This window comes from Balaenoptera physalus, assembly GCF_965194825.1.
Source record: "Balaenoptera physalus genome assembly, chromosome: 9".
In the NCBI taxonomy this organism is placed as follows: domain Eukaryota; kingdom Metazoa; phylum Chordata; class Mammalia; order Artiodactyla; family Balaenopteridae; genus Balaenoptera; species Balaenoptera physalus.
This window is the reverse complement of record NC_138888.1, coordinates 72,031,739-72,047,252: the sequence shown is the minus strand read 5'-3', so window position 1 is coordinate 72,047,252 and position 15,514 is coordinate 72,031,739. Positions and strand designations below refer to the sequence as shown.

Genomic DNA, 15,514 nt, shown 5'->3' with positions numbered 1-15,514 from the left:
TAATTTTGGTTTTTGTTTGTTTGTTTTGTTATTAACATTTTTATTCAATTTATTTAAACTAAAAACATAACCAGGTCATCTATTTCTCCCACCCCCTACCCTTTGCTTCTTGCAACCGCCAACCTGTTCTCCATACCTATGAGCTTTTTATTTTGTTTTGTTTTTAGATTCCACGTATAAGAGAGATCATATAATCATATGGTATTCATCTTTCTCTGTCTACTTTTTTCATTTAGCATGATGTCCTCAAGGTCCAGCCACATTGTCGTGAATGGTGAGATTTCATTCTTTTTTATGGTTGAATAATAGTCCACTGTATAGTTAAACTAAAATTCCTTTTATTTGTGCATCGTTTTTATTGAAGTATTGTTGATATACAATATTTTATGTCACAGGTGTACAATATAGTAATTTACAATTTTTAAATATTATACTCCATTTATAATTATTATTATAAAATATTGGCTATATTCCTTGTGCTGTACTATATAACCTCGTAGCTTATGTAGCTTCTTTTATACATAATAGTTTGTACCTCTTAATTCGCTACCCCTATATTGCCTCTCCCCCCTTCCCACTGCCCACCGGTAACCACTAGTTTTTTCTCTATATCTGTGTCTGTTTCTTGTTATATTCACTAGTTTGTTTTATTTTTTAGATTCCACATATAACTGGTATACAGTATTTGTCTTTCTCTGTCTGACTTCACTTAGTGTTATGCCCTCCAAGTCTATCAATGTTATTGCAAATGGCAAAATTTCATTCATTTTTATGGCTGAGTAGTATTCTATTTTATATAGATATAGATACATGTATTCCATTGTGTATATATACATACAACATCTTCCTTATCCATTCATCTGTTGATAGACATTTGGGTTGCTTCCGTATCTTGGCAATGGTAAATAATGCTGCTATGAACACTGGGGTGCATGTATCTTTTGGAATTAGTGTTTTCATTTTTTTTCTGGATATATACCTAAAATGTCTTTATCCATTCATCCATTGATGGACACTTAGGTTGTTTCTATATCTTGGCTACTGTAAATAATTCTGCAGTGAACATGGGCATGAGTGTATCTTTTTGAATTAGTGTTTTTGTTTTCTTCAGATAAATACCCAGAAGTGGAATTGCTAGATCATATGGTAGTTCTAATTTTAATTTTTTGAGCAACCTCCATACTGTTTTCCACTGTGGTTGTACCAATTTATATTTTTGGTGGAGTCTTTAGGGTTTTCTGTGTATAATATCATGTCATCTGCAAATAGTGACAATTTTTACTTCTTCTCTTCTAATTTGGATGTTATTTATTTATTTTTCTTGCCTAATTGCTCTGGCTAGGACTTCCAATACTATGTTGAATAAAAGTGGTGAGAGTGGACATCTTTGTCTTGTTCCTGATCTTAGAGGAGAAGCTTTCAGCTTTTCACTTTGAGTATTATGTTAGCTATGGGTTTATCATATATGGCCTTTATTATGTTGAAGTATGTTCCCTCGATTTCATAAGTGAATGTTGAATTTGGTCAAGTACTTTTTCTGCATCTATTGAGATGATCATATGATTTTTATCTTTCATTTTGTTAATGTGGTGTATCACATTGACTGATTTATGGATGTTGAACCATCCCTGCATCCCTGGAATAAATCCCACTTGATCACGGTATATGATACTTTTAATGTATTGTTGAATTCAGTTTGCTAATATTTTGTTGCGTCTTTTTGCATCTATGTTCAACTTATTCTGTGTTCATCTAGATTGTTCAAATCAAGCAAGTAATTTGAATGCATCAAGAATGTACAATGTGGGACTTCCCTGGAAGTCCAGTGGTTAAGACTCCGCACTTCCACTGCAGGGGGCACGGGTTCAATCCCTGGTTGGGGAACTAAGATCCCATATGCCACATGGTGTGGCCAAAAACCCTCCAAAAACCTAAAAAACAACAAGCAAACAACAACAACAAAAAAGAATGTACAATGTAATACTGGAGCACAGCAGAGGGAGAGAATAACTTGTGCTGCAGAAGTGAGAAAAAAAGATATTATTATATTGGGGTTGCTGGATAAAGAATGAAGGACAGACATTGCAAGCAGAGGGGAATTGTTTTCAGACCACAAAAGGCATGGTATTGTGCACTAGTGATGGGATTCAGTGTGGAGGTTATAATGAAAAGTAGGCAGAGGCCAGATTGTTAAGGAGTCTAAATGTGCAATATGTTGAAGAGTTCCTTAAACAGAGATATTAAATGGATTTTTTTCCCCCAAACAAAGCTGTTTGTAATGCAGTGAATGGACAGAAACAGTGATGGTTGGGCAGAATGATGACCTTTGTACCATCATTTATTTATTTATTTTGTTTCTGAAAATATTGTTTCAGAAGAAAGAATGAGATTTATGTCTTGTGGAAGGAGTTGTATATAAGTAAAAGATAATGACATCTTCCATGTATTAAGAGCCTACTATGAGCTAGTTGCTGTTTGAAACTTTGCATATGTTATTTTACTTAATCCTCAAAAATAGTTTTGCAGTTTTGCTGCATTTGTATTCTGTTGATAGATGTCTATGGAAAAAATCCCCATTTTATTGATGAGGACTTGGAGGCTCTTAGAGTTTAAAACACTTGTCCAAGGTAATTCAATTCTAAGTAGCCAAAGAATGAGTTCTAATTACATTCTGAACAAGGAAATTAGATGATATTTGCAACCTTTCAAATGGCTTTATTGAGATGTATAAATTCTGGTATGTCTGGTTTTTAGAAAGTCTAAATACTTTTTCAATCACAATATTTGGTCAGTGTTGATCAGGATGGATTTTTAATCTTCTCATTTTTAAAAATAATCTTGCAATTAGAGTATATTCATATTACCCTGCACTCTAAGGGAAAATACCAATGACAAACACAGAACAACTCTCTTAGCTTAATAGCAACCTACATAGCAAATCTAAAGAGATTGTGTAGTACTATCACACAAACACATTTTTGATACTGATTTCTGGAACCATGCACTGTCTGCTTGCCATTCTCTTCAGTGGGAGTTCAGGGAGCATCCAGCCAAACTAAAATAGATTTTGTAGAATCAGATTGATTTTTTTTGGTATTTGCCCTCAGTGTAGCATCATTTCTCATATACTTGAGGCTGACCTAAGTTTGGGAAATTTGCCAATCAATTGTTCAGACTTCTTTCTTTATTTTATAACCCATAGGATACTATTGACCAACACAGGAAAACATCTGTTGTAAAGAAAGCCAAAAGCTACTAAGAACTTAATAATAGATGGTCACCTTGTCCTTTTTATAGGCACTCCAGAGTTGAATGTTAAATTCAATCAGTCCAGTTATCTTTAATTAATTACACTCTTCTGGAGGTTGATGCCTCACTTTGTCCAAAATTTTACAAGGTAAATAGGGTAATTTGCCTAACAATTCCAGGATTTGGAATAGAGCTGGGGAGAGGCGTGTTAACAGATACAGCACGACTCTTTTTCACTCCTTAGCAGAAGGTTGAAGTTCAGCCAGAGGTCTTGTTTAATAGGAGTTTTTAGAGGATATTTAGTGAGGTCCCTATTGGAATGTTATCTGTATCAAAAACAACCGTACATCATTTGGTAATCATGGGCAAGTTTCAACTTGGGAAAGACCTTGTGTTGATTAGCTTTATGTAAAATGGAGAGGTCCCAATTTTGAGGATGCCAACATACTTCTATCCTATCAAATCCCTCATGTCAGGCGGGTTTATCTGGTGGAGGAGTGGAGGTAGGAGAAAGGGAGAGAAGCTCTGGAGCCATCCCTGGACACCAGGAGGTTTTCACACATCCTTCTTGGCTAGGATATAATATGAAGGGCTGGGCTTCATGGTTTCCAGAGTCTCTTAAAGCTTACAACACTCTGCTCCTAAGCTCTGTCACTTGCTCTCTCTGTGTGAACGCTGGCCAGCGAATGAATGGCCAGTGAGAGTTCCCAACAGGGCCATCTGCTGCTGTTGTCATTGAAGGCAAGGCTGAATTCTTCAGCTCCTTACATTTGAATGCAGCTGTACCACTCCTGACAGCTGATGGAAGCTCAGGAGGCAGCTCACCTGCTCTGCAGAAATGGCCCGACCACCCAAGCTGGGCTGCAGCTCTTCATTTTTATTATTTTAGTTTATATAGCAAATCTGCTCTGGCCTGCTAATTCAGGGGTTTTCAAACATTTGGAGACACAACCCACAGTAAAACACAAGAATACATTTGATACATACCTAAACACTAACACACAACTTTTACAATATTTTCACAAAATAACATTTTGCCTTATTCCTTCCATATGATGCCCTCTGATATTTTCATCTTTGATATCGTAACCCATGACAGATTATGACCTACAGTTTGACAAGCATTGTTCACACTATTTTAACTGGATTAGGCATATGTTTTTATTTCATTTTCTCAAAGAGAATGTAAACCCTCTAAGAGCAAGAACATTGCACAAGCACGTCCTTGTATTAAATATGGCAAATAAATACAAATTCATGATAGAAACTAGAGGCATTTCCTTATTGTCTGTATTACTGCAGCACTACAAAAAGCTAGCCTGCACCATTTTGAGGATCCTTTCGTGTCATCCATATCCTAGAATCATACCTGAAATTCGCAGACTTAGAGCATTTTCACCCAGAAGTCAGGTTTTATTTCCAGGAAATAGGCAGTAACGAAGTTTCTCACCATTCCTAGCATTCACTCTCATTCCTGCTCAGTCATATTTATTGAACTTTAGCTTACAGCAATTTTCCCAGGGTTAGGCATTTATTACATATAAATTTTCTATTAAAAAAACTTAATTTGTGTACATACTTTGTTGACTGAATTGTATATATCTTTTTTTCATGCTTTTCAGAACTAAATATATTTTAAAAAAATTTTTTTTTTTTATAGAGACTACAGCTTTTAAATTTATTTTATTTTTATTTATTTATGGCTGTGTTGGGTCTTTGTCTCAGTGCGATGGCTTTCTCCAGTTGCGGCAAGCAGGGGCCACCTTTCATCACGGTGCGCGGGCCTCTCACTATCGCGGCCTCTCCTGTTGTGGAGCACAGGCTCTAGACACTCAGGCTCAGTAATTGTGGCTCACGGGCCCAGCCGCTCCACGGCATGTGGGATCCTCCCAGACCAGGGCTCGAACCCATGTCCCCTGCATTGGCAGGCAGACTTTCAACCACTGCGCCACCAGGGAAGCCCCCAGAACTAAATACATTTTTAAAGGAAACCTAAAACATTCACTCATTTTTAATGATGATTATGATTGTTGGTGTGTACTTTTATGGTACAGTTATATAAATTCAGTAGTTTCAAAGCAACCTCTCAATATTTTTTCATAAATCTTAACTATGAGTTTCTCAAGAGTTTTATACACAGGTAACAAAGGGCTCAGCATGTTTAAATTCCTTGCACAATGTCAAACTAGGCATAGGAGAAAAATATCCAGGATTTCAGACTTCTAATAAAATTCTTTAAATAAATAAGCCTATTTTATATTAAGGTGCTTGATAAGGACTTGAATTAAATATATTATAATTTAAGCTTTACAGTGTTCTGAGAGTGTGACTGGCTATACTGTGTTATTAAGGAGAGAAAATACACAGCATCCCTTCATAGACTGTTCCACAGCCACAGACTGTATTTTTGTTTTCTTAATTCACCATTCACCCATCATTCATTCATTCTTTCATTAGGTTGTCCACAAACTTATGTCAAGTGTTGACAATGTTGGTTGGCACTTGGCAAAAAAAAAAAATTGGTTAAAGGCAACTAAAGATATACAAGACATGGTCTTGGTCCTTAAGGAACTTAAAAGTCTACAAAGTCATAAATCACTATGATAACAACTGCCAGTTGGTGGTACAGCCATTACCTGTGCCATGTGTGTCAAGAATTCAAATAACCAACTTAATAAAGTCAAATGGTTGTGGAAAAGACTAGGAAGATTCTGAAACCACTTTGAAAAAAACAAAGAACCTTTGAAGGGAAAAGTCCAACAACCTTCCGAACAGAACCATTAGTCTATAGGAATTTATTTTCTCTACTATAGATGATGACTACACAAGATGTATACTGAACATTACTAGGAAGAATATGGGAAGCGTATGATAAGAATGGAGAACTTGGGTGAATAACATACTAGAAGCCTTCATGTAAGAATGGAAATCCTTTGTCTTGAAGTAGTTGTTAAATATCCATGAATTTTTGTTTTAATAAAAGTCAGGAAATGCAGACAATAGTCTTGTCACAATTAATCTTACTGTAAGTCTCCATGAGAGGAATGTATGTTAAATCTTTATTGACAGATGGCTTTGACCAATGAGAATGCATAGATATTGAAAGGAATTTGGAGAGAGGGACATTGGGAAACAAGAGAAATCTGGATCCCAGTTCAGTTCACAGATTCTAATGACATCAACTGTGGAGAAGCAAATGCTGAGAAACAAGAGCTTCTGGAGGAGTACACTCAATAGGTTCAACCATTAAAACAAACTTCATTCTACTAATTGCTCTTAAGGAATAGAAAACAAGAAGACAGAGGCCTTCTGGGATCTCATGCAAAGTTGTCATCTGCTCTCTCTGGCGCTATCTCAGTATGACAGTGAGAAGAGAGAAACAGAAAACAGTCACGCAGATACTGCTAGAAGGATGCTTACCCAGCTAGAAGACTAATTCACTGGGAGTTCAAATAGCTCACCCAACGTAGTATGCTAAATCAAGTCCCACATGGGGAAATGGAACCTGGCTATCCGATGTCCTTATAATGTGCAATTCTGTCTTTTTTTGTTGGAAGAAACTCATGAAATCCAATTGCAAGTCTTAGAAATGATTTATTTTAGCTTAAAGCTTAATATCAATACCATGGAGAGTTATTAAAGAACGACCACCTTCCAAAGAAATAAATAGATAACTCAAAAACTAAATTCAAATGCCTAAACAATTTTTAAAAATCAAATTTTGTAGTAATAAAAAATAACAAGCTATTCTTTAGTTTAACAGTATTATTATAATCATGAACAGCCAGTTTGAATGGAGATTCAGGGACATGGGTGTTCAAACTTGCTGATTTCTGGATAAGTTGATAACCTGTATCTAAATAAAAATGTTTATTCCCTTTCTTTTAGCAGTTCTGCTTCTAAGAATTTATTTAGTTTTAGTCCAAGAATGTGACCATAGATGTGCTCAAACATTGATCTATAAGGGTGTAGGATGGCTTATAATGGAAATAATACAAAAAGGGAACAGAACAAATGGCACTTATTAAGGTGCTGATTTGGCCTATCCTGGTACCTTTACATGCTGAATACCAGCCCACTGCCTCCACCTTAGACCCAAGATACTCCCCACTTTATGTCACCATCATCTCTTAACTGAACTACTGCAATATATCCTAGCTGGTCTTGAGATCTTCACACTTGTCCTCCTCCAGTACATTCTTCAATAGCAGCGACACTGATCTTAAACTAGTAAATCAGATCATGTCATTCCACTGCTGAAAACCATCCAAGGGCTTTCCACTGTGCTTGAAATAAAATCTAAACCGATACCACCACTTCAAAGTCCCTGCATGAAGTGGCCCCAGTTACTCTTGTTTGTGTGTATGCGTCCTTTGTTGTTTGTTTTTTGTTTTATATTGAATTATAATTTATAAGATATAAGTGTATAATGTGATGAGTTTTGACAAATGTATTTACCCATGTAACACACACCCCTATCAGGATATAAAACATTTCCTTCACCCCAGAAAAATACCCTTCTCAGTTAATCCCTGCCCTACTCCCTAACTTAGGGACTACTGTTATGATTTCTATCATCAAAAATGAGTTTTGCCTGTTCCAGGATTTCATATAAATGGAAGCACATGGTATCATCTCTTCTGTGTCTGGTTCCTTTTACTCCACACAGTGATTTTTTAGATCATCTATGGTGTTGCCCATAACAGGATTCCGTTTTATTGCTGAGTAGTAGTTCATTGTATACCCCAGGTATTAATCTCCTGCCTACCTTTAACTGCATTTTATGATACTCTTCTCTGTACTCACTAAATTCCAGCCACACTGATCTTTGATTGGTTCCTTGGACAAGCTTCTTTTGAATCCTCAGGGTCTTTGCATCTGGTGTTCCCTCTGCATGGAATGCACTTCCTTCATTCTTTGCATGGCTGGTTTCTTCTCATTATTTTAGGTCTCAGCTAAAATTCCACCCCCCAGAGAAACCCTCTCTGACTAGGCTATATAAAGCACCTCCACAGAAGTTCTCTCTGTTACTCTTACTCTTTTCTTTCTGTTATAACACTGATCACAATTTGCAATTCTTTTATTTATTTTCCTGTTAACTTGTTCTATGCCTTCCTTTCCAGAATACAAGTTCCCTGAAGGCATATAAAATGCCTCTTATTCATTGATTTATCCCCAGCACCTAGTGGAGTGTTGGCATATAAAAGATGTTCAATCAATTTTGGGTAAGATTAACGCGATTCAAATAAATAATTAACTAAATGTGAATCATTATTTGAATAGCCATTAAAATATCCTTGAGGAAAAATATATAATGTCATAGAATATTTAGGTTAGAAGGCAGTTCAGTAGGTAGATTACGTAGCAGTATACATGGTATAAACTCATTTTTGTGAAAAGTAAAAATTACATATGTCTGTGTATAATTAACATATTGTTGCATGGCATAATTTTTATCTTCTTCCTCACATTTCTTTTTTTGATGTGGACCATTTTTGAAGTCTTTAGTGAATTTGTTACAATATTGCTTCTGTTTTATGTTTTGGTTTTTTGGCCACGAGGCATGTGGGATTCTTGCTCCCTGACCAGGTATGGAACCTGCCCCTCCTGTATTAGAAGGCGAGGTCTTAACCACTGGACTGCCAGGGAAGTCCCCCTCACACTTCTTGTATTTTCCAAGTTCTGTGCAGTGAATGTTAATAATTTTAATACTTGAAATTAATACTTTATTTTTAATCAGTGCCTCCATCTGGAGCCCAGTGCCATGCTGACATCCATGTCTTCCCGTGCCTAGATGGCATCAGGCAGGCATAGGCTGAGCCCAAATTAGAGGGAGTTCATTCTGTGTATTTTGTGGTGGTATCAGGTGGTCTTTTAAGAATCAGAGAAGTCAGGAAGTGGCTCCAAGTAAAATCTCTTCTTCTATTACCAAGCTTTTGTGTAAAAGGCCAGCTAGTAAATATTTTAAGCTTTGTGGGACATTTGGCCACTGATGCAACTACTCAATTCTGCCTTAATGTGAAAGCAGCAAAATATAATCAAATGGGCATGGCCGTGTTCCAATAAAGCTTTATTTACAAAAACAGGTGGTAAGCTGGATTTGGCCCAAGGGTCTGCTTTTCTGACACCCTGATTAGTGTAACATCTCAAATTTTATTTCCTCATTTTTTTTTTTCTGACTATTTAGTGGAGTCAAACCATCTGGCTTTACTATTTGCAGGCAGTGTGCTCTGTTGAGCATGTTATTTAACCGCTGTAAGCTTCCATCTTCATGCCTGTAAAACAAGGATAATAGAAGCTTTTTGACAATTAGATAAAATTGTCCATGTAAAGGCACCCAGCCCAGGGTCTGGCATAAGTGCTCGTTCTAGTTATCCTCTGTTTGCCCCACATCCATTCTCCATCCTGCTCTGCCTGGTGCCCGCAAGACTGGCCCCTGCAAGTGGCATCACCGTGTCCTTCTTGCTGGCTGGCTGCCAGTTGAGTTCACCCAGTAGCCCAATAGGAGACACTGGCCAGAGGCGACAGGGTGGGAAGAAAAAGCGGGTTTGAGGTATTTCTTCCTCTCTCCCTAGCTATTTCAGCACTGCCCCTCTGTCAGCAGCTGGGTGTCTCCCCAAGTGTATTCTGTCTTCAGCTGACACCCTGACTAAAACACTGCTTTTGTGTTAGGTGTGATGAGGATAATAGTAACTAATGATCATGGTGTCATTGTTGTAGTTATCAAGTGTTTTGAAAATTTTCAGGCCTAGGTTTTGAATTTTCTGTTTTTCAGTATACTATCCATTGTCCTGCTTCTATATCTTTCCAATATAATTTCCATCAGCTAATGCTGTGACATGTGGTAATTGGTTATGGTGGCTAGGAGGTCACCTTGGGAGGTCAACTAATTTATTGTCTTGCTTCAAGTGTGAAACAGAAGGACAGACAGGAATCTACACCACTGTGCCTTTCATCCCCTTCATGTAGGGAGAATTTAAATATGGTAGTATAATCCCATGATAAATTTTCCAATAGTATGGAAATCACTCAGCACATAGAACAATGTATACATTCTCATGTCATTCTGCTTCCAAGTGGTGGACAGGAATAGGGTTATGGACAAGGACAGCGTAACAAAAGCATGATAACTCAAGACAGAGCTGGGAGTCCCAGACCAGGTATTTAGAGAAGTAGTCTCAGGTCCATGGCAGACAAGTATGACAACCCTCCGATAGACTGGGCCCTGGTATAGGGGCTCTGAGCTAGGATCACCCAGTAGCCCTCTCCCTGCCACCTTCCTGAAGCTGAAACTGAGCTGACTACCATTCTGGTTCGTTGGGGCTATTCATATTTGAGCTCTCCTAATTAGCTCCAAATATTTGGGTTAGGTGTATTAGCACTGTGCTCCTTCCATTTTCCAAAAGAAGCCTAAGAGAAACTGTAATTTCAACACTCTCCATTTTAAATAACAAAGTACAGAACTGAGCTGAATTTGACTTTCATTTCATCTACATTGTTGAATATATCTGCAAACTGACCAGAAGGTCTCAAAAAAACATTGTATTTTGTCATTTATAAAATGAAACTTTAAGTGATCATTTTTGTGTACACACACACACACACACACACATGCAAATATATATAATACATATGTATTTATTTTGCCAGCTGAGTTTTCTCAGAAATGATTTTACTTTACCCTGAGATAGTTCCAACCTTTTTGCATTAAAGTAATCTTTCTTTTGAAATTAAAATAGTGAGGATAATAACAGCATGTGCCAGGCATGGTGCTAGGTGCTTTGTCTGCATTTAGCAGGTAATTTATGTGTAATTCTCAGGAGAAGCCTAGGAAGTGAGTACAGCTGTCATCACCACTGTAAAGAGACTAAAACTGAGGCACAGAGTAGTTAAGCATCTTCTTCAAGGTCTGGATACAAAGTAGATAGTCTGACTCTACAGCCTAAACTTTGTTTCTTTTTTTTTTTTAATATCTTTATTGGAGTATAATTGCTTTACAATGGTGTCTTAGTTTCTGCTTTATAACAAAGTGAATCAGTTATACATACACATATGTTCCCATATCTCTTCCCTCTTGCATCTCCCTCCCTCCCACCCTCCCTATCCCACCCCTCTAGGTGGTCACAAAGCACAGAGCTGATCTCCCTGGGCTATGCGGCTGCTTCCCACTAGCTATCTATTTTACGTTTGGTAGTGTATATATGTCCATGCCACTCTCTCACTTTGTCACAGCTTACCCTTCCCCCTCCCCATATTCTCAAGTCCATTCTCTGGTAGGTCTGTGTCTTTATTCCCATCTTGCCCCTAGGTTCTTCATGACCTTTTTTTTTTTCTTAGATTCCATATATATGTGTTAGCATATGGTATTTGTATCTCTCTTTCTGACTTACTTCACTCTGTATGACAGGCTCTAGGTCCATCCACCTCACTACAAATAACTCAATTTCGTTTCTTTTTATGGCTGAGTAATATTCCATTGTATATATGTGCCACATCTTCTTTATCCATTCATCTGTTGACGGACACTTAGGTTGCTTCCATGTCCTGGCTATAGTAAATAGTGCTGAAATGAACATTGGAGTACATGACACTTTTTGAATTATGGTTTTCTCAGGGTATATGCCCAGTAGTGGGATTGCTGGGTCGTATGGTAGTTCTGTTTTTAGTTTTTTAACGAAGCTCTATACTGTTCTCCATAGTGGCTGTATCAATTTACATTCCCACCAACAGTGCAAGAGGGTTCCCTTTTCTCCACACCCTCTCGAGCATTTATTGTTTGTAGATTTTTTGATGATGGCCATTCTGACTGGTGTGAGATGATATCTCATTGTAGTTTTGATTTGCATTTCTCTAATGATTAATGATGTTGAGCATTCTTTCATGTGTTTGTCGGCAATCTGTATATCTTCTTTGGAGAAATGTCTATTTAGGTCTTCTGCCCATTTTTGGATTGGGTTGTTTGTTTTTTTAATATTGAGTTGCATGAGTTGCTTGTATGTTTTGGAGATTAATGCTTTGTCAGTTGCTTCATTTGCAAATATTTTCTCCCATTCTGAGGGTTGTCTTTTCATCTTGTTTATGGTTTCCTTTGCTGTGCAAAAGCTTTTAAGTTTCATTAGGTCCCATTTGTTTATTTTTGTTTTTATTTCCATTTCTCTAGGAGGTGGGTCAAAAAGGATCTTGCTGTAATTTATATTATAGAGTGTTCTGCCTATGTTTTCCTCTAAGAGTTTTATAGTGTCTGACCTTACATTTAGGTCTTTAATCCATTTTTAGTTTATTTTTGTGTATGGTGTTAGGGAGTGTTCTAATTTCATTCTTTTACATGTAGCTGTCCAGTTTTCCCAGCACCACTTATTGAAGAGGCTGTCTTTTCTCCACTGTATATTCTTGCCTCCTTTATCAAAGATAAGGTGACCATATGTGTGTGGGTTTATCTCTGGGCTTTCTATCCTGTTCCATTGATCTATATTTCTGTTTTTGTGTCAGTACCATACTGTCTTGATTACTGTAGCTTTGTAGTATAGTTGAAGTCAGGGCACCTGATTCCTCCAGCTCCGTTTTTCTTTCTCAAGATTTCTTTGGCTATTCGGGGTCCTTTGTGCTTCCATACAAATTGTGAAGTTTTTTGTTCTAGTTCTGTGAAAAATGCCAGTGGTAGTTTCATAGGGATTGCATTGAATCTGTAGATTACGTTGGGTAATATAGTCAATTTCACAATGTTGATTCTTCCAATCCAAGAACATGGTCTATCTCTCTATCTGTTTGTATCGTCTTTAATTTCTTTCATCAGTGTCTTATAGTTTTCTGCATACAGGTCTTTTGTCTCCTTAGGTAGGTTTTTTCCTAGATATTTTATTCTTTTTGTTGCATTGGTAAATGGGAGTGTTTTCTTAATTTCAATTTCAGATTTTTCATCATTAGTGTATAGGAATGCAAGAGATTTCTGTGCATTAATTTTGTATCCTTTTACTTTACCAAATTCATTGATTAGCTCTACTAGTTTTCTGGTAGCATCTTTAGGATTCTCTATGTATAGTATCATGTCAACTGCAAAGAGTGACAGCTTTACTTCTTCTTTTCCAATTTGGATTCCTTTTACTTCTTTTTCTTCTCTGATTGCTGTGGCTAAAACTTCCAAAACTATGTTGAATAATAGTGGTGATAGTGGGCAACCTTGTCTTGGTCCTGATCTTAGTGGAAATGGTTTCAGTTTTCCACCATTGAGGACGAAGTTGGCTTTGGGTTTGTCATATATGGCCTTTATTACGTTGAGGAAAGTTCCCTCTTTGCCTACTTTCTGGAGACTTTTTATCATAAATTGGTGTTGAATTTTGTCAAAAGCTTTCTCTGCATCTGTTGAGATGATCACATGGTTTTTCTCCTTCAATTTGTTAATATGGTGTATAACATTGATTGATTTGCATATATTGAAGAATCCTTGCATTCCTGGGATAAACCCTACTTGATCATGATGTAGGATCCTTTTAATGTGGTGTTGGATTCTGTTTGTTAGTATTTTGTGGAGGATTTTTGCATCTATGTTCGTTAGTGATATTGGCCTGTGGTTTTCTTTCTTTGTGACATCTTTGTCTGGTTTTGATATCAGAGTGATGGTGGCCTCATAGAATGAGTTTGGGAATGTTCCTCCCTCTGCTATATTTTGGAAGAGTTTGAGAAGGATAGGTGTTAGCTCTTCTCTAAATGTTTGATAGAATTCGCCTGTGAAGCCATCTGGTCCTGGGCTTTTGTTTGTTGGAAGATTTTTAATCACAGTTTCAATTTCAGTGCTTGTGATTGGTCTGTTCATATTTTCTATTTCTTCCTGGGTCAGTCCCGGTAGGTTGTGCATTTCTAAGAATTTGTCCATTTCTTCCAGGTTGTCCATTTTACTGGCATATAGTTGCTTGTAGTAATCTCTCATGATCGTTTGTATTTCTGCAGTGTCAGTTGTTACTTCTCCTTTTTCATTTCTAATTCTATTGATTTGAGTCTTCTCCCTTTTTTCTTTGATAAGTCTGGCTAATGGTTTATCAATTTTGTTTATTTTCTCAAAGAACCAGCTTTTAGTTTTATTGATCTTTGCTATCATTTCCTTCATTTCTTTTTCATTTATTTCTGATCTGATCTTTATGATTTCTTTCCTTCTGCTAACTTTGGGGGTTTTTTGTTCTTATTTCTCTAATTGCTTTAGGTGTAAGGTTAGGTTGTTTATTTGAGATGTTTCTTGTTTCTTAAGGTAGGCTTGTATAGCTATAAACTTCCCTCTTAGAACAGCTTTTGCTGCATCCCATAGGTTTTGGGTCGTTGTGTTTTCATGGTCATTTGTTTCTAGGTATTTTTTATTTTCTCTTTGATTTCTTCAGTTATCTCTTGGTTATTAAGTAGTGTGTTGTTTAGCCTCCATGTGTTTGTATTTCTTACAGATTTTTTCCTGTAATTGATATCTACTCTCATAGCGTTGTAGTCAGAAAAGATACTTGATATGATTTCAATTTTCTTAAATTTACCAAGGCTTGATTTGTGACCCAAGATATGATCTATCCTGGAGAGTGTTCCATGAGCACTTGAGAAGAATGTGTATTCTGTTGTTTTTGGATGGAATGTCCTATAAATATCAATTAAGTCTATCTTGTTTAATGTATCATTTAAAGCTTGTGTTTCCTTATTTACTTTCATTTTGGATGATCTTTCCATTGGTGAAAGTGGGGTGTTAAAGTCCCCTACTATGATTGCGTTACTGTTGATTTCCCCTTTTATGGCTGTTAGCATTTGCCTTATGTATTGAGGTTCTCCTATGTTGGGTGCATAAATATTTACAATTGTTATATCTTCTTCTTGGATTGATCCCTCGATCATTATGTAGTGTCCTTCTTTGTCTCTTGTAATAGTCTTTATTTTAAAGTCTATTTTGTCTGATACGAGAATTGCTGCTCCAGCTTTCTTTTGATTTCCATTTGCATGGAATATCTTTTTCCATCCCCTCACTTTCAGTGTGTATGTGTCCCTAGGTCTGAAGTGGGTCTCTTGTAGACAGCATATATATGGATCTTGTTTTTGTATACATTCAGCCAGTCTATGTCTTTTGGATGGAGCATTTAGTCCATTTACGTTTAAGGTAATTATCGATATGTATATTTCTGTTACCATTTTCTTAATTGTTTTGGGTTTATTATTGTAGGCCTTTTCCTTCTCTTGTGTTTCCTGCCTAGAGAAGTTCCTTTAGCATTTGTTGTAAAGCTGGTTTGGTGGTGCTGAATTCTCT

The 15,514-nt window shown here is 36.8% G+C and overlaps 1 long non-coding RNA gene across 1 annotated transcript in view; it reads left to right on the top strand.

Moving 5' to 3' along the window:
• LOC309666538 overlaps positions 1-12,759 on the top strand; it is a 60,526-nt gene extending 47,767 nt beyond the window's left edge. Inside the window, exon 3 of the long non-coding RNA XR_014267152.1 lies at positions 237-12,759. This is a non-coding gene — a long non-coding RNA (uncharacterized lncRNA). The remainder of the gene's footprint in view (positions 1-236) is intronic.
• The last annotated feature ends 2,755 nt before the right edge of the window (positions 12,760-15,514 follow it).